The 25,717-nt window shown below is 39.0% G+C and overlaps 1 protein-coding gene and 1 non-coding gene across 9 annotated transcripts in view; one reads left to right on the top strand and one right to left on the bottom strand.

Annotated features, from left to right (window-relative positions):
- SCN8A (sodium voltage-gated channel alpha subunit 8) overlaps positions 1-25,717 on the top strand; it is a 191,683-nt gene that overhangs the window by 19,977 nt on the left and 145,989 nt on the right. The gene's annotated exons all lie outside the window — the stretch shown is intronic.
- On the bottom strand, positions 5,419-5,491 carry TRNAE-UUC (transfer RNA glutamic acid (anticodon UUC)). Its single transcript has one exon. It is a non-coding gene; the product is annotated as a tRNA-Glu (tRNA).

The following is a 25,717-nucleotide window of genomic DNA, read 5'->3' as shown; positions in this document are numbered from 1 at the left end:
CCTTGGATCACAATGAGATCAAACCAGTCCATCCTAGAGGAAGTCAACCCTGAATATTCATTGAAAGGACTGATGCTGAAGCTGAAGCTCCAGTACTTTGGTCACCTGATGCGAAGAGCCAACTCATTGGAAAAGACTCTGATGCTGGGAAAGATTGAAGGCAAAAGAAGAGGGCAGCAGAGGATGAGATAACATCACCGACTCAATGGACATGAATCTGGGCAAACCCTGGGAGACAGTGAAGGACACAGTAGCCTGGTGTGCTGAGTCCATGGGGTTGCAAAGAGTTGGATACGACTTAGCAGCTGAACAGCCTTATAGTTCTTTTCTCTTTCTGTTGAATTCATAGCTGGTCTGTATCTGCAAAAACTCCCACCTGCGTTTTGCTTGTATATGTGCTTTCTCTCAGTCATGTCTGACTCTGCAGCCCCATGGACTGTAGCCTACCAGGTTCCTCTGTCCATGGGCTTTTCCAGGCAAGACTACTTGAGCGGGATGCCGTTTCCTGTTCCAGGGGATCTTCCTGACCCAGGGACCAAATGTATGTCTCTGTTGTCTCCTGCATTGGCAGTTGGATTCTTTACCACTCAGCCTCCTGTGAAGCCCTGTTTTGCTTGGGACTGCATTAAATCTGGAGATCAGTTTGAGAATTGATAATTGTGTCTTCCAGTCAATGAATATGATAAAATGTCTTCATCATTTATTTAGGTAGTATTTTATTTCTTTTATCACTTTATATGGTTTTTCCATTAGTTGTATACAGTATGAGAGTTGGACCATAAAGAAGGCTGAATGCTGAAGAACTGATGATTGGATGTGACTCAGTGACAGAACAATTATTTTATAGTTTTCAACATATAGGTTTTCATATATTGTTAGATTTATATCTATTTTTAAGTTATTGTAAATTTTTAAAATAAAGTTTCAGTTTCTAATTCATTACCAGGATATAGATATAGGATGGATTTTTTCGTGTTGAAGTTGTGTCTTACAGCCTTATTAAACTCTTTAATTCTAGGAACTTTATTATAGTTTTGGGGGTTATCTTTTTTGTTTGTTTTTTTACCGTGATGTTTGGTATGTGGGATTTCAAATTCCCAGCCAGGGTTAAACCTGTGCCCCCTGTAGTGGAAGCATGGAGTCTTAACCACAGGACCGCCAGGGAAGTCCCTGGATTTTCTATATGGATAGTTGTATCGTCTGTAAAAAATGAGTTTTATATCTTTCTTTCTAGTTTTTGTCCTTTTTATTTCTTTACCTCCTCCACCATTAGTATAGCCTTCTAGTAAGATATTGCATGAAAGTGGTGAAAGTGGATATTCTTGCTTTCTTCCTGATCTTAGGGAAAAATCATTTAGTTTCTCACCATTAAGTATGATAGTAGCTGTTAGTTTTTGTAGATACTCTTTCTCAGGTTGAATAAATTCCCTTTGGAATGTTCCCAATTTTTTGAGAGTTTTTTCAGGAATGGATGTTGAATTTTGTCAGATGCTTTTTTGTATTAGTTGATATAATTATGTGATCTTTTTTTCAAATTATTTAATCTGTTAATATAATGAATTATACGATTGATTTTCAAATATTGACCTACCCTTACATTCTTGGGGTAAATACCAATTGGTTGTGATGTGTTCTATATTGTTGGGTATGATTTGCTAATATTTGTTGAGGGGTTTTGCATCTGTGTTCATTAAGATATCAGTCTATAGTTTCATTATTTTTTTTTTCTTGTCATCAACTGTTGGTATCAGGATAATGCTGGTCTTATAAAACAAGTTTAAAAGTGTTCATTTTGGGGAAGAGAAAATGTAGAATTCCTTTTTAAAATATTTGGTAGAATTCTTCAATGAACTGTGCCTAGGGTTTTCTTTGTGTGGGAGTTTTTAACTACAAATTAAACTTCTTTAATAGATACAGAACAATACAAGTTGTCTAATACTTTTTGGGTAAGTTCTGGTACTTTGTGGCTTTTAAGGAGTTGGCGCATTCATATAAATTGTCAACTTTATGTACATAGATTTATTCATGGTATTTTCTTAGTATCCTTTTAGTGTCTGAGTCTATATTAATATCCTTTCATTCTTAATATAGATAATTTGTATATTCATTCTTTTCTTTTTGTTTGGCTAGAAGTTTATCAATTTTATTCATCTTTTCAAAGAACCTATTTCTGATTTCATTGATCTTTTCCTCCATTTTTTTCTGTTTTCAATATAATTGATTTCTACTCTTTTTATTTTTTCCCTTCTTACTTTGAATTAATTTGCTATTTTTTAAGGTGAAAAACTATGTTGTTTTAGATCATTGATTTGAAACCTTTCCTTTTTTTAAATAAAAGCTTTTGATACTATAAATTTCCCTATAACCATTGCTGTGGTTGCATTTTTACAAATTTTGACATGTTGAAACTTCTTCTTTGACCAATGACTTCTTTAGAAGTGTGTTGCTTTGAGTGTTTGGAGTATTGGGAGATTTTCCAAAGTCTTTTATTTTATTGATTTCTAGTTTAATTCCATTATGGTCAGAGAACATACTTTGTATGATTTCAACATGTTTAAATTTGTTAAGGTTTGTTTTATGACCCAAGATATGGTCTGTCTTGGTGAATGTCCTATATGCACTTGAGTAGAATGTATATTCTACTGTTAGGTGGAATGTTCTATAAATGTTCATTATAGGCAATTGGTTGTTCAGTTCCTTGGTATCCTTGATTTTTTTTTTCCTCCCAGTTTTACTCAGACATAATTGTTGTGGAACACTGCCTAAGTTTAAGGTGTATAGCATAATAATTTGACTTATATACATCTTGAAATGATTATTGCAAAAAATTTAGTGAGCATCTATCATCTTATGTAGGTATAAGATTAAAGAAATAGAAAAAATTGTTTTTGTTGTAATGAGAACTCTTAGGATTTACTTTCTTAACAGCTTTCATATATTATATATAGCAGTGTTCATTATATTTATCATGTTTTACATTCTATCTCAAATACTTAGTTTTTTTATAAAAACTGGAAGTTTCTTCCTTTGGATTGCCTTCATCCAGTTCCTCCTGCCTCTGATAACCACAAATTGGATCTTTTTTCTGTGTTTGTTTGTTTTTGAAGAATAATTGACCTACAGCACTATGTTTCTGTTACACAACATAGTGATATACTTCTGTACATTTCAATATGATCATCATGGAAGTCTAGTTACAATATGTCACCATACAAAGATATTACATAGTTATTGACTATATTCCCCACATCATACATTTCATACCCATGACTCTTTTATATAGCAACTGAAAGTTTGTACTTCTTAATCTCTTTTACTTCTTTCTTCCCTCCCCTCACTCTCCTATAGCCTTGATTTTTTTTCCTTCTCCTTAAAAAAATTAAAATGTGATTTATTTATTATTCAATTGCAACATTATATCTTACCTCTTCTTTATTTTTTCAGACTTATTGAGGTATTAACAAATAGGAATTATATATATTTAACATGTACATATTTTTATATCCCTGATAATTTTCTGTTTACTTGTTCTATTGAGGACTAAGAAAGGAAGACTGAAATCTCTAAAATTGAAGATTTGTCCTTTTCTTCCCTTAGTGCCGTCAATTGTTGCTTCATATATTTTGAAGGTCTTTCCTTAGATGCATACACATTTAAGGTTATTTTTTATTTTAGTGAATTGACCCTTTTATCATTATTTACTGTCCTTTTTATCCCTGATAATTTTCCTTGTTTTGAAGTCTGCTTTATCTGATGTTAATATAACCTACTAACATACAGTTAACATAGTTCTGATAACTCTCCTTTTCATAGTGTATTCTTACCTCCTTTTACTTACATTTTTATATTTGATAATAATTTCACGTTTATAAATGAGTTGCAAAAATAGTACATAGAGTTCCTATATGCCCTTTACTTAGCTTTCCCCAATGTTCACATATTACATAAAACCATAGTACATTTATCAAAACTAAGAAATTAACATTGGTATATTCCTCTATTGAGTAAGCTACAGAATTTCATAGATTTCACCAGTCTGTCTACTAACATTTTTTTTTTTCCTTTTCTGTAATTCAGTCCAGGCAGCCTTATATAACAGCACTGAGGACCCTTTCATTTTTAACCTGTATACGTCGTTGTGTTTAGCAGGTTTCTGGTAGACTGCACAGAGTGTGTCTTTTTGGTCAACTCATCCTGATAATTTCTCTTTTAATTGATGTGTTTAGACCATTTACATTTAATCTAATTATTGACATTTTAGATTTAGGTCTGCCATTTTATTACATTTTTCTGTTCTTTCTGTTTTGTGTTTCTTTGTTTCCCTTTACATCCTTCTTTTGGATTATTTGAACCATTTTAATATCCTACTTAGATTTCTGTATGAGTTTTTGGAGTTTCCCTGGTGACTCAGATTGTTAAGAATCTGCCTGCAATGTGGGATACCTGGGTTTGGTTCCTGGGTCGGGAAGATCCCCTGGAGAAGGGAATGGCAACCCACTCCAGTATTCTTGCCTGGAGAATTCCATGGACAGAGGAGCCTGGTGGGCTACAGTTCATGGGATCACAAAGAATCAGTCATAACTGAGTGGCCGACACACGCACACACACACATTGAATTTTTACTGCTTTTTCGTTTGTATAGTTATTTTAGTGTTGACTAGGAATTACAGTACACATATTCAAGTATTCTACTTAAAATTAATATTTATCACTTCAAGAAGAATATAGAACCTTTAATACCATAAATATTGGTTTGCACACTTACTTTTTATCATGTAGTGGTCATATGTGTAACATCTATATTCATTGAAAACCCCATCAGACATTGTTATAATTTTTGCTTTCAGTCATCTTTCATGTTTTAAAGAACTTAAAAGTAAAATAGGCTGGTTCATTTACTCATATATTTACCATTTCTAGTGTTCTTCCTTCTTTCCTGAAATTCTGTTTCCATGTTGTATCATTTCCTTCCATCCGAAGAATTTTCTTTAGCATCTTTGGCAAGTCTGCTAGTGATGACTTCTCTTGGTTTTCTTTGAGAATTTATTTCATCATTTTTGAAAGCTGTTTAACTGGATATGTAGAATTCTGGATTTGACCATTGTTTTCCAGCACTTAAAATTCTTTTTCCACTGTTATCTGTTCTCTTTGGTTTCTGATAAGACATTCACAGTCATTTGAATTATTTTTTCCCCTATATGTAATGCATTATTTTTCTCTGACTGCTTTCAAGATTTTTTTTTTCCTTTGCTTTAGATTTTACTGGGCAGGAATTCCTTTGAGGTTATCCTGATTGATATTCACTGAGTTTCTTGAATCTATAAGTTTATGTCTTTTACTGAAGTTGGGAAGTATTGAGCTGTTATTTCTTGAAATACTTTTCTTTTTGACCACACTACACATCTTTTGGGATCTTAGTTCCCCGACCAGGAATTGAACCTGGGCTCATGGCAGTGAAAGTGCCAAGTCTTAACCACTGGACAACCAGAGAATTCCCTCAAATATTATTTCTGCACCACACTCTTTCTCCTTTACTAATCGGCCTTTGATGATACAAATGTTAGGCCTTTTGATATTGTCCAGTGGGTCCTCAAGGCTCTGTTCTTTTTTGTTTTCCAGTCTTTTTTCTCAGTTGTTCAGCTTGGATAATTCTGTTGATCCATTTTCAAGTTCACTGATCTGTCATATCAGTTACACTGTAGAGCCCATCTAGTGAATTTTAAAATTTCTGTCATTATATTTTCTAGTTTAGATTTTTTCATTTGGTTCTTCTTCTCCTTCTTCTTCATCTATTCTTTGTCAAGACTGTCTACTTTTCCTTTTACTTCGAAATCATTTGTCTTTATTTCTTTGAGCATGATTATAATATGTGCTTTTAGGTCAGTTCAGTTGCTCAGTCACATCCGACTCTTTGAGATCCCATGGACTATATCATGCTAGGGTTCCCTATCCATCACCAACTCTCAGAGCTTGCTCAAACTCATGTCTATTGAGTCGGTGATGCCATCCAACCATCTCATCCTCTTTTGTCCCCTTCTCCTCCTGCCTTCAATCTTTCCCAGCATCAGGGCCTTTTCTAGTGAGTCAGTTCTTCACATCAGGTGACCAAAGTATTGGAGCTTCAGCTTTATTATCAGTTCTTCCAATGAATATTCAGGACTGATTTCTGTTAGGATTGACTGGTTTGATCTCCTTGCAGTCCACTTCAGTTCAGTTCAGTTCAGTCGCTCAGTTGTGTCTGACTCTTTGTGACCCCATGGACTGCAGCACGCCAGGCCTCCCTGTCCATCACCAACTCCCAGAGTTTATTCAAACTCATGTCCATTGAGTCGGTGATGCCATCCAACCGTCTCATCTTCTGTCATCCCCTTCTCCTCCAGCTTTCAATCTTTCCCAGCATCAGGGCCTTTTCAAATGAGTCAGTTCTTCGCATGGGTGGCCAAAGGATTAGAGTTTCAATTTCAGCATCAGTCCTTCCAGTGAATATTCAGGAGTAATTTCCTTTAGGTTGGACTGGTTGGATCTCCTTGCTGTCCAAGGAACTCTCAAGAGTCTTCTCCAACATCGCAGTTCAGAAACATCAATTCTTTGGTGCTCAGCTTTCTTTATAGTCCAACTCTCACATCCATACATGACTACTGGAAAAACCATAGCTTTGACTAAATGGACCTTTGTTGGCAACATAATGTCTCTGCTCTTTAATATGTTGTCTAGGTTTGTTATAGCTTTTCTTCCAAGAAGCTAGCGTCTTTTAATTTCATGGCTGCAATCACCATCTGCAGTGATTTTGGAGCCCAAAGAAACAACTGTTTCCATTCTTTCCCCATCTATTTGTCATGAAGTGATGGGACCGTATGCCATGACCTTAGTTTTTTGAATGTTGAGTTTTAAGCCAGCTTTTTTACTTTCTTCTTTCACATTCATCAAGAGGCTGTTCAGTTCCTCTTCGCTTTCTGCCATAAGGGTGCTGTCATCTGAGGTTGTATAATTCTAACATCTTGAAGTTGGTATCTGTTGGTTATCTTTTCCCTTGTGAGATGTTGAAATTTTCAAGTCTTTTTGTACAGGTTGACCTTTGAACAGTGTGGAGGTTATGGACACCTACCCCCATGCACTCAAAAATCCACATTTAACTTTGTCATTGGCCCTCCATATCAGCAGTTACATATCTGTGGGTTCAGCCAGCTGGGGATTGTGCAGTATTATTGGAAACACTTTGTGTATAAGTGGATCCACACAGTTCAACCCCATGTTGTTTAAGTGAAGAAGTGAAAGTCACCTGGTTATGTCTGGCTCTTTGTGACCCCATGGACTGTAGCCTGCCAGACTCCTCTGGTCATGGACTTGTCCAGGCAAGAATAGTGGAGTGGGATGCCACTCCTTTCTCCAGGGATCTTTCTAACCCAGGGATCGAACCTGAATCTCCTGCATTGCAGGCAGATTTTTACCATCTGAGCCACAAGGGAAGCATGTTAAAGAGTCATCTGTATATCAGTTTGGATTTATATTCTGACATTTAAAAAATTATATGAGGCTTTGGATGTTGTTCAAATCCTATAGATGTGTTTGTTTATGTGATCAGGCAGTCAGTCTAGTTAGGTTCAGGCTGCAAATACCTATCTGCCTTCTTTGGGCTAGAGTTCAGTATCAGTTTAGTTTTCAAAGTGTTGTTTGCGGTGTTATTTGTATCTGTTCCATGTACATACCAGCTAGTGGCTCGTCTTTGACTTGGGCAGTGGTATACCTCATAGACCAATTGTCAAAATCTTCAGTGTGTTGTTTAGGGTCAGATACTTTCATGTGCAGCCTGGGGGTGATTCCTGGAGTTCACATACAGTTTCATTGAGCTCCCTCTTCTTCCTGTTGTTAACCCAGACTTTCTAGTTCCAAAGGATTCTCCTTCTTGCTTCACTTGCTGGAAAGCTGAGACTAGAATTTCTCTGCTCTGCCTTGCATATCCTGTGATTACCTTTCCCTTGAGAACCAAGTGACAGGAGGCTCAAGAAAGAAAACAAAGCAACGGAGTTTCCTTCAAGGCTCCTGGGATCACAGTTCCTCTGGTCGGAGAAAAGGTTTTCCTTTCTGACTGGTGTTGTCACTGCCACTGCTGCCTAGTTGCCGTGAAGTTAGGGCGAGAGGACAGAAGAGAAACAGACAGACAAAACCAGGGGGTTGCCTCTACTCCCTTTGACCTTTAGGGAATCACTTTACTGTTTCTTGGGCCAAAAATGGAGGTCTTCTTGGAACTTTTTCTTTCTGTACCTGGTGCATGGTTCTGAGTTTGGGCTGCCTTTGAGTCCAGGCCAGGAGATACTAGAAGAAGCAAAAAGGGAAACTCCGTAGGTTTCATATTTTGAGCCATGGTTTGTTTTCTCTGTCTACCTGCTGTCAGTTACTTTTTAGTCTTTAGATAATGCATGGAACAGCTCTGTCTGTCCGTGGAGTTTAGCCGAATTCCCTGGGAGAAATACTGTGGAATATACTTACTCCATCTTAATTGGAACCAAAAACTTTGGCTATTTATTAGACACATTTTAAGAGAGGACCAAGATAGACAGGGGCAAAAAAGGTGGTGGCTTCAAGGCAGCTTATCAGTCCTGAAAGATCAAGTGACTGGGCTAACAGGCCTTAGGGTCCCTAATGGAGAAGACACTCCAAGGAAGGACTCCAGTGTTTTTGGTTCAGGGTGCTCTTTCTTTCTTCTTTTTAATTTTTTAATTTAAATTAAAATTTAAAAAGAGATTGTATTTGTACTCAGTACAAAATCTGGAAGTTATAAAGGGAACAAAGTTAGAGAGGTATTCTACTTACTTATCCACTAGCCACCCGGTTCCTTCCCCTGAAGGCACCCATGTACGTTTCTTGTGTATCCTTACAGAGATATTCTGCACAATACCATATGTAAAATGGGAATAAGTGTGCATATAGTAACAAAAACAGTAGTGTGCTATGCACACTGCTCTATGCTTTACTTTCTCACTTAATATGTCCTGGGGACTTCCCATAGCAGGATCTACCGAAGGCCTCATTCTTCTTAGCAACTATATAGAATGCCATTTAAAGAATATATTATTATTCATTTAATAAGTCCTTTATTGATTTTATTCCACCAATAAATGTTTATTCAGTCCTTTGTTATTACAGGAAAGTTGCATTGAATATCCTTGTATACCTATTTGACATTCGTGGGGCAGTATCTATAGGATAAATACCTGGAAATGACATTACTGGGTAGGAAAGGATGTGTGTTCACTGAAAGTTACCAAGTTGTTAATAGCATATTGGTATCTTATTTCGTACAACTGCAAATAATCCGTCAGTTTTTTAAACCTTGGTAAGGAGAGGACTATTAGATGACGTGATAGAAACCTTCATATAATCTTAAGTCTTTTTCTATCTCTGGCTGATATCTAACTCTGGTTGTGCCTGGTTTTTTACCAGCATGATGTGGAAGAAAAGGAAAACGTGCTAATTGGCATTTTTCTTCTTTCTTCTCCCTTATTACTCTAGTAAGAGACATGCCAACAAGCTGTGGGAAAAAAAATTATAAAATTACTAAATAGGAAATATCCAAAAGGAAGGCTGTGACAATCAAGAGGATGTGGATGACCAACTGATGGGACAGTCAGTTCCAAATCCTCAGATGTTGGTTTGCATTAAAACCTTTCTTCTGAGGAACATTTTGTCCATCATGTGTGCTTACATATGTAACCATGCCTATATAGGTAGGTAGAGAGGGCAGGAGAAAGCTGCTATCATTCACTGTACTGATGGTGAAACAGAGGCCCTACAAATATAATGATTTTTTCCTGACCCCTGGATCACCACATTTGATGTGAAAAAGTTGAATGTGAGGCAGTCTTGGAGACATATTTAATATGGATACCAAAGAGTTGTCACTTCAGGTTTTTTTGACGGTTTATGGTGTTTATTTGAAAGCAAGCCTTTATTAGAAAATCTGTATATAAAAATTTCCAGCATGATGGAGCATTTTGCTAGTAACCTTCCTTTTGAGCCTTTTGACATGACACCTGAGACTAGAGATCAGATCAGTGAGGTGCTCAAAAATCTTCATTATTACTTGGCTTTGCCTGTGTCATTATCTGCTTCAATTAATTTTAATAAATAAGAAATAAAATTAGCTATGAAATTGATTTGGAGAAAAAAAGACTTTTAAAAAATCTTTTTGGGGTTTTTTTGTTTTGGCATCTGGACAGGGACTTGAAAAGTCTATTTTTAAAGTGAATGGTGTGTGGCTCTCCACGTGAGAATTCTAATTGCGTAGATTATTAAGTGATAAAGCTGATTTGGGTGGCTCTTCAAAGAGTCATCTTGTTTTTAATTTTTATACCTTTAACCCTATATTGTTTGAAAATTTTCGATGGGCATGTATAACTTTTTACAAGAAATGTAATATAGTAGAAAACAAAGGAAAACAGCTATCTTGGAAGGCTGTGTGTTTAATACAGTGAAACAGTTGTTACGTAAAACATTATTGGCGTTTCTTGTTTGAAATTGACCTTCAAACCTATTCTACATCAGTCAAAAAAAAAAAAAGGCTGTAGAATCAGATAGCACTGTGGGGCAAACTGGGAAAGTAAAGTGTGACACTTCTTACAATGACTTGAGTACAGCAGGCTTACTGGAAGATACTGAGGATGGCTCATGGCATATCCTTGGTCTCTCCTCAGACTGTGACTTTCTAGAGTAATGCAGTAGAGGAAAGACTCAAGAACCTTTTGATTGTTTAGATGCTTATCTTTTACTTTTTATCATCATAAAGTTTTGTGCCCTTCTTTGCTTATCATATGAAGCTAGTTTATCAAGAGTGCTTATCATAAACTTACCATGTCTGTTTGGGTCTAGAAATTCTCTTTTGAACATTACCAAATTTGGATTTAGAAATCAGAGTCAGTATGCATCTTTCTGAGAAGGCAGCCTATGAATGCTCTGAGTTTTAAATCATTATCCTAAATAGTGCTAATTTTCACTTAAGAATGCAAAATACATTGTAATGATGACCTGCTAGATAGTGAGCTCTCAAAATTGTGATAGTAGGAGTGGACGTCAGGTGTTACTTATCAGTTCAGATACTTTATGTAGAACCTATGCAGTTATTTGTGTACAGACTAGGACATTGCTACTATCAGTTTATGTGCACAGTGATGCTTCTGGGAATAATTTAATCTGGACACAGAGAAACTAGGATAGTTCAGCTTTCTTTAGTTCTGTGTCAGAGGCAATAGTGAATAAGAAGGAAGGGGCAGAGTCTTAGTGACAGCTCTAGGCCTGTTAGAGCAGGCCGGGATCCAGACCAGATACGTAAGAGTCCCAAAAGAGGCCAGAGTTCTGCTACATGGGCAGAAATGGCCAGGGAAACCTACTTACTCTCATTGGCGGTATGGGAGAGAAGGAAGGCATTCTTAAGCAAAGATAGAACTTGTAGTCCTGTGTGTGCTGTGCTTAGTCGCTCAGTCGTGTCTGACTCTGCGACCCCATGGACTGTAGCCCGCCAGACTCCTCTGTCCATGGGGATTCTCCAGGCAAGGATACTAGAGTGGGTTGCCATGCCTTCTTCCAAAGGATCTTCCCAACCCAGGAATTGAACCCAGGTCTCCTGCATTGCTGGTGGATTCTTTACCAACTGAGCCACCAGGGAAGCTCCAGTGGTCCTATACCAGGAGAATTATTTCTGCATCTGGTAGAGAAGCACCAAACCATGAGTGTGCTATGGGAATGCATTTTCTTCCTTAACAGAAGTATCATTACAGTAGATTCAGTTTATAAGATAACATGTCAAGGGCACTTCATTTCCTCTCCGTAAAAAGATATGCCCAATAATGTGACCTACATTTCTGTTATACAGAAATCTTGCAAATAAAAATTTCATTAGTACATTTTTCCTCACTGATTTGACCCGACATTAGCCCTGCTGTTGTTCTTTAGTTGCTCAGTCATGTCTGACTCTTTGTGACTCCGTGGACTGTAGCTGCCAGTCTTCTCTGTCCATGGGATTTCCCAGGCAAGAATACTGAAATGGGTTGGCATTTCTTTGTCCAGGGGATCTTCCCAACCCAAGGATTGAACCCAAGTCTTCTGTATTGGCAGCAGATTCTTTACCACTGAGCTACTAGGGAAGCCCTATTAGATTTTATTAAAAAATCAACTTTAACTTTTGGAATAACTTTGGATTTACAGAAAAGCTGCAAAGATAATTCAGAGGGTTCTTGCGTGCTCACTCACGTTTCCCCCAATGTTCACGTCTAACATTACTGTCATTTATTTGTCAAAACTAAGAAACCAAAATTGGTGCATTGCTGTTCGATTCAACAGTATTTGTTTGAATTTTACCTGATTTTTCACTAATGTTCTTTTTCTATTCCAAGGTTCAATTCAGTGTACCTCATTGCATTTAGTCATCATGTCTCTGTCCTTAGGCTCCTCTGGTCTGTGACAATTTCTCAGACTTTCCACGTTTTTTATGACTTTGGCAATTTTGAGGAGCACTGGTGAGTAATTTTGTAGACTGCCTCTCAGTTGGGGTTTGTCTGAAGTCTTTCTCAGGGTTAGACTCGGGTTGTGGTTTTTGAGGAAGAATACCTTAGAGATGAAATGCCCTCTTCAGCATATCCTGTCTGGGGGTCTGACACTAACACAACCTATTGCTGGTGGTGGTAACCTTGATTACTTGGTTAAGGTGGTGCTTGCCAGGTTTCTCCACCATAAAGTGACTGTTTTCCTGTTTCCTTACCATATTCTTTGGAAATGAGTCAGTTAAGTCCAGCCCACTCTTGGGGGAGGAGGAGTGAGGATTAAGCTCCACCTCCTGGAGGAGGTAGTATCTGCATATATTATTTGAAATTTTTCTGTAAAGGAAGACTTACTCCTTTTACCCGTGTGTTTATTATTTGTCGTTAATTTATATCAGTAGGAACTCGTGTACTTCAGGTTATCGTTCAGTACCATGCTGTTTATTTCATTGCTCAGATTGTTCCAGTTTTAGCTACTGGGAACTACTCCAGGTTGGATTCTCTATCCCTTTGACATGCCCACGTCCTTTTGCCACTTGAGCACTTCCTTACTTTCTGAAACTAGGAGATGTTCCAAGCTCATCTTGCATTTTCCCTGCCCTTGCTCTTGAATCAGCATTTTCTTCAGGAGCCCTGGTTCTTTTCTTTGGAGAAGCCAAGATCTGAGCATTGGGTGTATACAATGCTAGTAAGTCCTCAGCAGAGAGAGCTAGGAAATACACATATGTGGACTAACCCATGTGTATATACATATGTAAAATTATTCCTGTATATCCATCTGCATATACATTGACGTAAACATGGATCCACACTCTTGTCTCTGACTCTAATGCCATACCACAGAGTTTATTCTAGCTTTCTCCCCTTACTTATCTACAGTTCCTTCTCTGACAGTGAGAAACTTGCCTGTCACCATCCACCATAAGAGATGGTGGGTTTCCTTATTTATTTAATTCTGTATACATGTGAAACAGGTTCAGAATTGTTAACCAATATTTCTCTGAGCAACAGATTTACTAACCAGAGTACAGTGTTTATGTATAATTCCTTTTGTCTTTAGCCTTATAGTTTCCTCTTGAAACATTTTCCAAGGTTACTTTAGTTTCACGTCACTTCCTTCAGTGAGTTTATGTCAAACATTTATATTAAGTTCATTTGTGACAGTCTACGTTCTATCTTGGGATCCCTTGACATCCTTTTTGATTTTAAAAAAAATTATGTATATTAAGGTTCACTTTTTGTAAGGTATGTTCAGATGATAAAGAATCTGCCTGCAATTCAGGAGACCTGGGTTCAATTCCTGGGTTAGGAAGATCCCCTGGAGAAGGGAATGGCAACCCACTCCAGTATTCTTGCCTGGAGAATTCCATGGATAGAGGAGCCTGGTGGGCTACAGTCCATGGGGTCATAAAGAGTCGGGCACAACTGAGCAACTAACACACACAAGATACAGTTTTTTGGGTTTTGTCAAGTACAGAAGTTATACATTTACCACCCTTGTACCGTGGAGAACAGTTCCTTCACCCTGAAAATTTCCATGTGCCTTCCCTTGTGGTCAGTCACCTCCCGTCACATTGTTTAATCTGTTTAATGCCACCTGTCTGTTTTCTCCACCTGTAGCTTTGCCTTTTCCAGAATGTCACATGAATGGAATCTTACAGTTTGTAGTTGTTCACTTAGCCAAAATGCATTTAAGATTCATCCATATTGTTTCATGATCAGCAGCTTGTTCCTTTTTGTCACTGAATAACACTCCATTCTGTAGGTACATCAAAATTGGTTTATCCATTCACCTGTTGAAAGACATCTTGGTTGCTTCCAATTTAAAGTCACCGTACCTTTATAGATAAAGCTGCTGTAAACACTTAAGGAAATTGCCACGCCGTGCAGCATTAGAGGGAGAAGGAAATGGCAACCCATTCCACTGTTCTTGCCTGGAGAATCCCAGGGACGGGGTGGCCTGGTGGGCTGCCGTCTATGGGGTCACACAGAGTCGGACACGACTGAAGCGACTTAGCAGCAGCAGCATTAGAGAATGGTCACCCATCTGAGGGCAGAGGGGATCATTAATAATTGATAAAGATTCGGGCGGAAAAAAGTCAACTAATTATTTACTTATCTTTGTAACATTCACCTTACAATGTGGCTGCTGTATCCACAGCATTAAATTTGGTGAGTATGTGATATAAGAGACAATCTTGTTTAAAAGGAGTTTGCCCTCTAATAGGGAAGGTAAGATTTTTGTGAGCCGGCCTGTAGGTATAATCTGGGTTAGGGTCTGGTGGGATGGTAATAATAGTATTCAACTGATTAGAGCCTAAGTCTTAATAAAGTCTTCATAAAGGCGTGGAGACGTCAATGCCATCCAAAGAGTTTGTCGTTTACGTTCCCCAAGAGAAGGGGATGTGCCCCCATCACATGGGGCCCCAGGGAGGAGCAGTAGGTTTGCTCAGGAAGCAGAGCAAGGAGGAAGCATGGCCCAGAGCCTTTATGGTTCTCCTTTGCTCTGCTCTGGGAAAGGCAAGGCAGGGCAGAGGAAGCGGCTTAGGATTGGCTAGTTTGAATAACTGCTTGGGTCTTAGGGCGCAGGGACTGTTCCTTGTGGTCTGGTACAGACCTTGTAGTCTGGTCTGTCATCTGTCGATTGATTTAGGGCCTGGGAAATACTAGCCTTGTGTGTGAGAGTTAAAGGAGGCAGTCTAGAACACGGGATCTTGCTGGCAGGGGAGGTGTAAACAGTGCTGGCCGTTAGTCTGGCCCTGTGGTTAATGAATGCCAAACAGACAAATACAGGCTCTAAGAGATCTCAGTACTAACACAGCCTTCCTACATGGTGCTGTCTCTACCCACCAGTCGAATAATCTAATTCCATGCGTTGTTGACTGATGACTTTGAAACAGGAATACAGAAGCGTATGAGATGAAGTCTTTGCCCACAAGGAGCTCATGATATGTCAAGAAAACCAGATGCGTTCAGTCACACTGCCATGTGCCAGGCTCTTGCTAGTCTCTGAAGACACAGGGCTTAATCTAAGAGATGGAAAACTCAAAACCAAATAGAGTACATTTCTCTCCTTTATCAACATCAATATTTCATACGAAGATACATCCTCTCATTTTGCTCTATGTCTCCAAACCCCTTCTACTGCCCCCCACACTCCACTTGTTTTCAGAATATCCTTCAGAGGAGCTTATTTTATGGATTTGAGTTTTCAGTTTTCAAGACAAATGTAAGGAAAGGCGTATGACTGACAGATTTTCTTTTAAGGATCTGGAGCAGATATTTAAAAAACTCAAAGCTATGTTTAGGTAGTTGTCTTTTTACCATTGCATCTAAAAAGCAGTGATGGGGGAAGGAGTATAGTCACATGTGTGTGGCTGGATCAGGGATGGAGGGGCTGTGGGGGGCTGTTTGGGACTGTGAGGACTAGGGTTCAGGAGACTTGTTCCACTGTTGGTTTTGTTGTTAACATGAGCCCTGGGGGCACTGTCTTCCTCTTTCTAAGCCTCATTTCCTCATTTACCCAGTAGTGTTATGATTACCACTTTGTCTACCTATTTTATATTGTTGTTAAAGATGAAATGAGATAATAAGTATAAGACTTAAAGTACAGTATAAATGTTAGGTATATTATAATGTCTTATACATAAAGATCCTCAGAAAATATTGAGGGAATGAATGAATATATTTCTTTTTCCTCTTGTTTCTGATGTTAACTCCAAGGAATGAGAACTGAGCAACCTTGATCTTATTTTCTGAACTTCGGTAGTATTTATCAACTATAGCTGTAATTTAGTAATTATGTTCTTTCTTATATTTAGTGATTGTTTTGAGTGAGTTTTGGCACTTTAATGAGAGTACGTAAAGAGTATATGTATATGTTTCCTATCTCCTATGGAAGCTAGAGTGAAAAGTACATTATAGGTACTTAATAAGTATTTGTTGATTTATTGATACTGGTTCAGTGTTTAGGGCATCTATTATAAATAAACCCTTTGGGGACTAATTCTAAAACAGTATATATGCACATGAGGGACAAGTTGGTGTTCAGCCTGGGAGGCACCATCATGGAAACAATTTAATAAACAGACTTGGTAGAAGATCTGAGGGAGATCCTGATGTAGAACTTAAAGACATTGTAGGTTTAATTTGGGAAACAAAAGAAGGGCATGCCTGATGGAGGTTAGAGGTCAGAATGAGAATGGTGTGCTAGTAGGTGCATGCACTGGGGGAACAGTAATAAAGGCCAAGTTGTTGAGATTTTAAGAGTTGTCTTAAAATTGCAGTTATTCACTGTAGCTATCCATCTGTCTCAGTCAAACAAGCGACCTTCAAACTTCGTTCAGAGGTGAGTCCTTGTCATTGTACAGAGTAGCTCTTCAAGGTTGAGACTTAATGCTTACGAAGCCTCTCGCTTCTGCAGAGCCAATCTCTTAGACTGCTGATGTCATTAATAATATAATCCATGTAGAGTGTCAGAGGTTTTTAGCAGTTTTGTAGCTCAGCTAAGCAAATAAGCCAGGAATTAGCAGCCTTTTATGGAGATGTTTGGTTTACTTTCCTTCTGGAGGATGAAGAGGATTCCTGCTGTGTAGGGGTGCTTACAGGCTGGGGGATGTGTGTGTGTGTCCTGCTGGCCTGAATGGCAGAGACTGTTTAAAGTGGAAAGAAGAGTCAGGTGTTGGTATCAATAGGCCTGTTCTTGTGTGTGTTAGTGATGGCATGTCTCCCCTAAAATAGGGTACCTGTCTGATCCAGAGGGCTTCCCAGATGGCGCTAGTGATAAAGAACCCATCTGCCAATGCACTAGATGCCGTAGACTCAGGTTTGATCCCTGGGTTGGAAAGATCCCATGGAGAAGGAAATGGCAACCCACTCCAGTATTCTTGCCTAGAGAATCCCGTGGACAGAGGAGCCTGGTGAACTACAGTCCATAGGGTCGCAAAGAGTCAGACATGACTGAAGTGATTTAGCACGCAACACGTCTGATCCAGGAATTATATCTGGCTGGCACGTTTCCTTCCTGTTTCCATGGTTACTAAACCTTCATGTTTAGTTAGTGAGTACTAGTTATATACTATTAAGTACTGGTCTGGATATTTTTACCAGCAAGCTGGGCAACACAATGCAGGTATGTTACCTGCTCTTGAGAATTTCAGTGCAGGACTCTTACACCTAACTAAGCATAAAAGCAGGTCTAGACAATTATATAAATGTCCATCACTGTGTTTATAAGATGTGGTAACTGTCTTCTGACTTTGAAGGACTGTCATGTAAATCAGAGACCTGACTAGGTGAAAGCTGGCAGGGGCGAATTCTGATGGAATGTGTGGAATGTGCTTCTTTGTTCACAGATGAACTGCCTCAGGTAAAAGCTCTCTGTTCCTCTGAACAGCAGAGCTGTTTTTTGTCTCTTGGCAGTTTGTAAAGTGCATGTGGCATGGAGTGGCCAGGCCATCAGCGCATCTCCACCTTGGCACTTTCATTGGGAAAATTGGGAGAATTCTCTGTTGTAGTGCTGGGCTGTTCTGTGCACTGTAGGATGGTTAGCTGCAATCCCAGCCTACTGCTAAATGCCAGTAGCACCCACTTCGCCCCCAGTTGTGGCACTCAAAAATGTGTGTGTGTGTGTGTGCGTGCGCGTGCGCTTAGTTGCTCAGTCATGTCCTACTCTTTGTAACCCCACAGACTGTAGCCCACCCGTCCATGGCATTTTCCAGGCAAGAGTACTAGAGTGTGTAGCCATTCCCTTTTCCAGGGGAATCTTCCCGACCCAGGGATCAAACCCCGTTCTACTGCATTACAGGCAGATTCTTTACCGTTGAGTCACAGGAAGCCTCCCAAAATGTCTCTAAGACAATGCCAAAATTTCTGTGAAAGGCAAAACCTCCCCAGTGTAGCACCTCTGGGTCAGATAAACAAGTTAAGGTGCTTCAGAACTCTAGCAGTTTAAACTTTCTTTTGCTTTGCAAGTGAATTCTGCAGCATAATTTTTTCAGCAAGTAAGAACTGGTTAGAGGACCTACATAACTGGAGTTGTGATATTCAGTTACTTTCCAATTCAGGGAGTCTCTTTGGGTTGGAATCTGCTGGGTGGTGATGGTTAGCTTAGCATATACAGGATGTTCCCTAACCAGGGTATACTCCTGGGAGAAGGCTATGAGATGAAAGGAGAAGATTAGACAAGGTTATAGTAAAGACACCTGAATGAGAGTGAGTGGGAAGGGAGCGATGTGGATTAGCCATTACAGCTTGGTCAGCTGTGGTCAAGCAAGGTTCTCTTCCTGACCCTTTTCCTTCCCTCTGAGAGCCTGGACTGTTCTGTGGTGGACTTACAAGCTTGAATCTTGGTTCCTCCATTTACTAGTTTTGACCTGACATGTTTCTTAACTTTGTTTCCTATTACATGTTTATTTCATTTTTTAAAAATTGTGGTAAAATATGCATAACATAAAGTTTACCACTTTAACCAATTTTCCCCCTGCTACTTATTTATCTTATAACTGGGGGTTTGAACCTTTTGACTGCCTTCATCCAGCTTCCCCTTCCTCCCACCCTTTCGCCTGTGATAACCACAGATCTGATCTCTTTCTCTATGAGCTTTTCTGTTTTTGAAATATAATTGACCTGCAACTCTAGGTTAGTTCTTGTTACACAACACGGTGATTCAGTATCACTGTACATTTCAGAATGATCATTGTGAGAAGTCTAGTTGGGATATGTCACCATACAAAGATATCACATAGTTATTCACCATACAAAGATATCACATGGTTATCGACTCTGTTCCCCACATTGTACGTTTCATATCCATGGCCCCTATATTTTGCAATTGGAAGTTTGTACTTCTTAAATCTCCCTCACTGATTTCTCTCCTCCCTCCACCCCCACCCCTCTGGCAATAAAACGTTTGTGCTCTGTGACTCTTTCTTTTTTATTATGTTCATTTGTGTGTGTGTGTGGTTTTAGATTCCACATTTAAATGAAGTCATACAATATTTGTCGTTCTCTGTCTGATTTATTTAATTTGGCACAACAGCCTCTGGGTGCATCTGTCTTATTGCAAATGGCAAGCGCTTGTTCTTTTTAATGACTGAATGATATTCCATTGTATGTATGTGCCGCATCTTCACTATTCATTCATCTATTGCTGGACACTTAAGTTGCCATTTTAGCTATTTTTAAGTGTATAATTCGGTGGCATTAAGTGCATTCACTTTGTTGTACAGCCATCACCACCATTCACCTCCAGAACTTTTTCATCTGGCAGGACTGAAACTCTACCCATTAAAAAATAACTCCCTTTTCCCCTCCCCCCTATCCCCTGGTAACCACCATTCTGCTATCTGTCTGTGAACTTGACTGCTCTTGTTACCTTGTATAAGAGAAATCACATAGTATTTGTCCTTTTGTGATGAACTTATTTCACTCGGCATAATATTTTCAAGCTTCCTCCATGTCGTAGCTTGTGTCAGAATTTCCATTTTAAGGCTTAACGATATTCCATTGTATGTGTATGCCACATCTGTCAGTAGACCTTTAGGTTGCTTCCACTTTTCTGCTACTGTGAATAATGCTGCCTTTTTTTTTTTTCCATTTAAAAATGGCAACAAATAATGCTTCTTTCGTTCTGTGTGTAAAGGCTCCTTGAGGAGTGCTGGGCATTGGCACATGATAAGTGACACTTCCTTTTCTTCACCCATTTTTGTGCCAGCTTCTCTACTTTTGCTTCTTTTAGGTCTCCCTCCTAGTACTGGTAATCCAACCAAAGCAGTGGCTAATGGAATTTTTTTTTTTTCCTGCCAGTTAAAGTCCCTTGCAAGACTGACGTCTGCAATCACTGCCCTCTGAACTCTCTGTGTTACTTCCAGACTAGTCAGTCTCTGAAAATTGGAGTTGATTTTGAGGTTGCCTTAAGTGCTCAGGTTCTCTTTAATGGCTCTGAGAGTCCTTCACTAAGCTCACTGTCACATTTTTTTACCCAAGATAATTTGTTCTAAAACCTTGCTAGTGGCAGCATGTTGTACCTAGGGTCCTGAGGTCCCTTCATCAAAGGTTTTGATTCATTTGTCATTCAAAAGACTATTGATAGCCTGAGGGTGAGTTTTAGATACACTTGGCGAATTTCACTGCTTTGTTCCTTTGAGTCCTTTCTTTAAACACCCAGGCTCCCTCCCTCTGTGGGAAGAAATATTTTTGGCTGGCCCTTTTCTGTCTGTACTATGCCATCTGTCACAGGGGTCATTGCTCAGAGGCTCGCTTCTTCCCTGCTGGGAGCAGGTGGTCAAAACCAACGGCTGTTGACAGGGTCAGGTTGGAGCAGCTTTACTGGTGTGCCCCTAAAGCTGTGTGTATAGTTGTTATCTTCAGAGGAATACGAGAAGGCCTTACTTTGGGGTCTTTTTTGCATTAAAGAGGAAGAAAGTCAGATATGATCCTAAATTGTTAGTTAATTCCTATAATCCAGCCACTTATCCACTGTCCTGTCTGTGCTCCTGCCTCTCTCCACCTCAACTGGTCCTGAGTTCTAAGACTGCTACCTGAGTACAGAGTACAGAGAAAGTACACTCATGAAAATTGTGGACAATATAATTAAACTGGTTCACCCCTTAAATGTAAGAGGTGACATCCTGATCCGTGTTCAAACAAAGTAAAGTACCCCTGAAATCTTCCAATGCTCCTGGGTGGTAAAGACCTTAGTTTTAAAGTCTTACTTAAAGAGTGTGTGCTTCCAACTGCTCAGGATTCTGAGCCTGACTCACAGGAGAGCCAGCCCAGTGCTGAGTCACTTAGCCAACTTCATTCATTGATCATGTGCTTATGCACAGCTTGGTTGCAAGATGGGAGAGAACTACTATTTTCAAATGTTCCTTCCTGAGGTAGCATGGTCCAGAAGTGAACCGAGAGACAGGATGCTAGGGTTCTATTCTTGGCTCAGCTACGCACCTTCAGCAAGATACAGCCCTGTCCTCACCCCCACCCCACTGTGTTAATGTGGGAAGATCAGGGAAATAGGTAAAACCAGCAAGACAGATAAGGTGGAAGACTTTTTTTTTTATATATAAAATGATTTTCCCAGCAAGCTTATGAGGCAGTATGGCCCTCTGCCCCGTGACTCCTAGGCCACCAGGCTTTGCTCGTTACTTACCGTAGCCTCCACTTTTAAGATAAGGAGGCATTTCTACTCCAAGATAAACCCCAGCGTTGTTAGTCTCTGTTCTTTTTCCAGCTGGTCATGCTTCTTTCCCACAGGACTCACTGGATTGTGCTTCGGTGCATTCAGTTGTTTTAAAAGGCACAAACAATTTTTTCTGTTAAGTGGGGGAAATTCGGAAGAGTTTCCGGAGTAAGTCCGTCATTGGTGTGTGGGCTCAGGTTACTGAAATCATCTTGAACCAGTGTAATGTATTGCCAGCTTCGCTGGAGACTCCCTGGTTCTCCTTAGGCCTGCTGTTTGCATAACTATCCTCTCTAGCTTGTGTCCTCCCACGTCAATCTCAGTCCTAGACTTAGTTACGCCTTTCACCTCTTATGATCCCTGGAAAAGTAAAACCTTTTCTACCTCGGCCTTAGGTTCTATATACTCCTTGTCATCCTAACCTTGATATAATAGTATATCTAAACTTTGCCCACAGAATTCTTTTGTTTTTAATATGAAATTGTTTAAGAATGCAGAAAAGCATAGGAAATAATTTAATATTTGCTTTAAGTCTTTTTTTTGAATGTAAGAAATCATGGATTCATTTGAAGCCCGAAATCGCTATGTGCAGCCCCCAACTCTTTTGAACAGACCGTCTTTGCAGAGTGCATCGCCTCCCTGCAGGTTTGCCTTCCACGACCTGGATTCATTATTCTGTTTCCTCAAGTGCTTTCACAGCTCCCTCCCCATCCCTTGCTGTGACCTTGGGCAAATTGCTTTACCTCTCTGAGCTTTATCTTTCTCTTCTGTAAAATGAGAATAATAGCAGCACCTGCCTTTGCCAAGTTATTTTCAGAATCAAATGCAGTAATATATGTGGAAGTAGTTTGTATAGCTCTGTGTTACGTGTTGCATCAGTCATCATTATAGAGAACCCACAGCAATGTTTTCCAAGGCTGTGGTGAGGGAGCTGTGGGAAGAGAGATGCCAAAGGAAGTGGTGTATCAGAATCCCCAGGGGCTTTTTCAAACTATAACCTATCTACCTTACCCTTGGATGTGTTTACATACATATATACATATACATAGATAATAGTTAGAAATACATTGAAGGTACAGGCCAAGGGGAAATCATCTCTGTATTCCCTATCATTCTCAAAGTTCTCAGCTGTTTTCTAACCTGTTGTTTTGCCATGGAATGTCTGTTTAAGAAAATCAATTTTTTAGTCTCTCTTTTCTTAAAAATCATATTTTCAATAAGAATCTTCATCAACTGTTTGGCTAAGGAGGTTTGCTTTTACCAATATGCTTTGCAAAATTTCTGTTACCGATTCTTTATGACCCCAGAATACATCCTTCTCTCCTTTGTTTTTTATCTCTCCTGCTGAATGTAGTCTGAGGAGAGTTCTGGTAAGAGTTAAGGATGCTTCAGCAGTTCCTTGATAGCACATTATCTGAAGATAGTCAGGTATAATTACTGTTGAATCATTTCTGTAACACTGTGTAGGTTCTCTATGTAGATCCTGGTTGCTGCTCATTGTCTCTTAGCCTTCCATGTTTACTCGTTTGATTCTATTTAATTATGGTACCCTGACCCAAACTAGAGAAGGGATATTTGTTTTTTTGTTTTGTTTTTTTTTTTGTTTGTTTGGAATTTTTTTTTTCCATTTATTTTTATTAGTTGGAGGCTAATTACTTTACAACATTGCAGTGGTTTTTGTCATACATTGAAATGAATTAGCCATGGATTTACATGCATTCCCCATCCTGGTCCCCCCTCCCACCTCCCTCTCCACCCGATCCCCCTGGGTCTTCCCAGTGCACCAGGCCCGAGCACTTGTCTCATGCATCCACCCTGGGCTGGTGATCTGTTTCACCCTAGATAATATACATGTTTCGATGCTGTTCTCTTGAAACATCCCACCCTCGCCTTCTCCCACAGAGTCCACAAGTCTGTTCTATACATCTGAGTCTCTTTTTCTGTTTTGCATATAGGGTTATCGTTACCATCTTTCTAAATTCCATATATATGTGTTAGTATCCTGTAATGGTCTTTATCTTTCTGGCTTACTTCACTCTGTATAATGGGCTCCAGTTTCATCCATCTCGAGAAGGGATATTTGGATGAAGATATTCCTTATAATTGTTTTGAAGAACTATTCAGGTTTATTATTTAAAATATTTAATGTTCAAGTGTAGAAATTAAAAATGCTTATACTCTAGAACCTAGTGTTTGAACTCCTAAGTATATATACCCAAGAGACTTTCTCATATGAGTGCATGGCAGCTGGGACAGGAATGTTTATGGTTGTTGATAATAGTATGACATTTTTGGAAACAGAGTTTCATCAATAGAAGAGTAGATAAATTGTGGTGTAGTCAACAATGAACCACTACTATAAAACTGAGAATATCCACGAATTAGAGGAAAATATGTCAAAGGTAGGACTTCCCTGGTGGCTCAGTGGTAAAGAATGCACCTGCAATGTAGGAGAAGCAGGTTCTTTTCTTGGGTCAGGGAAGATCCCCTGAGGAAGGAAATGGCAACGCATTCCAGTATTCTTGCCTGGAAAATCCCATGGACAGAGGAGCCTGGCTGGCTACAATCCACAGGGTTGCAAAAGATTCAGACATGACTTAGCAACTAAGCAACAATGTCAAAAGGAATAAATGTCAGCTTTAATAGGAAATGGGATAATGCAAGTTTCAGGTTATGGTCAATATTTTTCATTTATACAAAGTTTCAGAACATACACAACAATCCTCTATGTTATATTGGATATATGTTACATTGGATACTTTGTGGTAATAGTACAAAAAGAATATAAAATAATAAATTTTAGAACAGTGCAGAACAGTCCTTTATAATGGATGCATTGTTTATGTGGTAATAATATAAAATAATATAAAGTACAAGAATTTGAGAAACACTTAATTCAAGATAGTGGTTGCCTTTGAGAAGGAAAGAGAGGAATTATATAGGAAAAATTACACAGGGAGCTTCTGTTGTATCTGTAAAGTTCTATTACTATCTGTGTGGTTTTTTAAAAAACATTTACTTATTTATTCATGGCTGTGCTGGGTCTTTGTTGCTACATGCGGGCTTTCTTTAGTTGCGGTGACCAGGGGCTTCTCTCTCGTGGTGTGCGGGCTTCTCCTTCCAGGTGGCGACCTCTCCTGTTGCAGAGCATGAACTCTAGAGTGTGGGCTCAGTGGTCACGGCATATGGGCTTAGCTGCCCTGCGGCATGTGGAATCTTCCCAGACCAGGGATTGAACCTGTGTCTCAGGGGTTCTTAACCGCTGTACCATCAGGGAAGTCCATATCTGTATTTTTTTTTAATACCTGAAATAAATCAACTGTAATAAGAATTCAAAATGCACGTCTTAGTTTGTTTAGGTTGCCGTAACAAAAACATCATTGTCTAGGTGACTTGTAAACAACGATACTTATTTCTCAGTTCTGGAGTCTAGGAAGTACAAGGTCAAGTTGCTCTCAGATTCAGGTCTGTCCTTGCTTCCTGGTTCATAGAAGGTTGTCTTTTCACTGTGACTTCCTACGGCAGGAGGGGCAAGGGAGCTCTCTGGAGTTTCTTTTATAAGGGACTCTATCTTTTGTAATTCAACATACAAATTTTGGGAGGACACAAATATTCTATAGAAATGTATATAGAATATGACCCCTAACTTTGTGAAATTGTGGACTAAGGAAAGAACATTTAAGGATTTAACAGTCATTCATATCTAGATGATTTTCATTTTTAATATTTTTCTGTACTTTTCAAGTTTTCCATAGGGAAAAAGTGATAATAAATACCATTTATTTAATATTTATTTACGAGATCGCAGAATATCAAAATAAGACAGTAAGGTAGTATTGACAGCCACTCAGAGTTTTCTCCAATTGACCTGAGAGTATTTTTCAGTTACCTTAACTAGCTGTAATTTTCAAACACTTTAATTTGATGAGTGCTTTACTGTTCTCTTTGCTTTTTATTTTTCTTTATAATAAAAATTAAGTTTACAGGAAAAAAAAACTGGGATTTTTAA

Source organism: Odocoileus virginianus, chromosome 24, assembly GCF_023699985.2.
Source record: "Odocoileus virginianus isolate 20LAN1187 ecotype Illinois chromosome 24, Ovbor_1.2, whole genome shotgun sequence".
Classification (NCBI taxonomy): Eukaryota; Metazoa; Chordata; class Mammalia; order Artiodactyla; family Cervidae; genus Odocoileus; species Odocoileus virginianus.
Note: the sequence above shows the minus strand (reverse complement) of the source record. Positions and strands in the feature narration are given on the sequence as shown.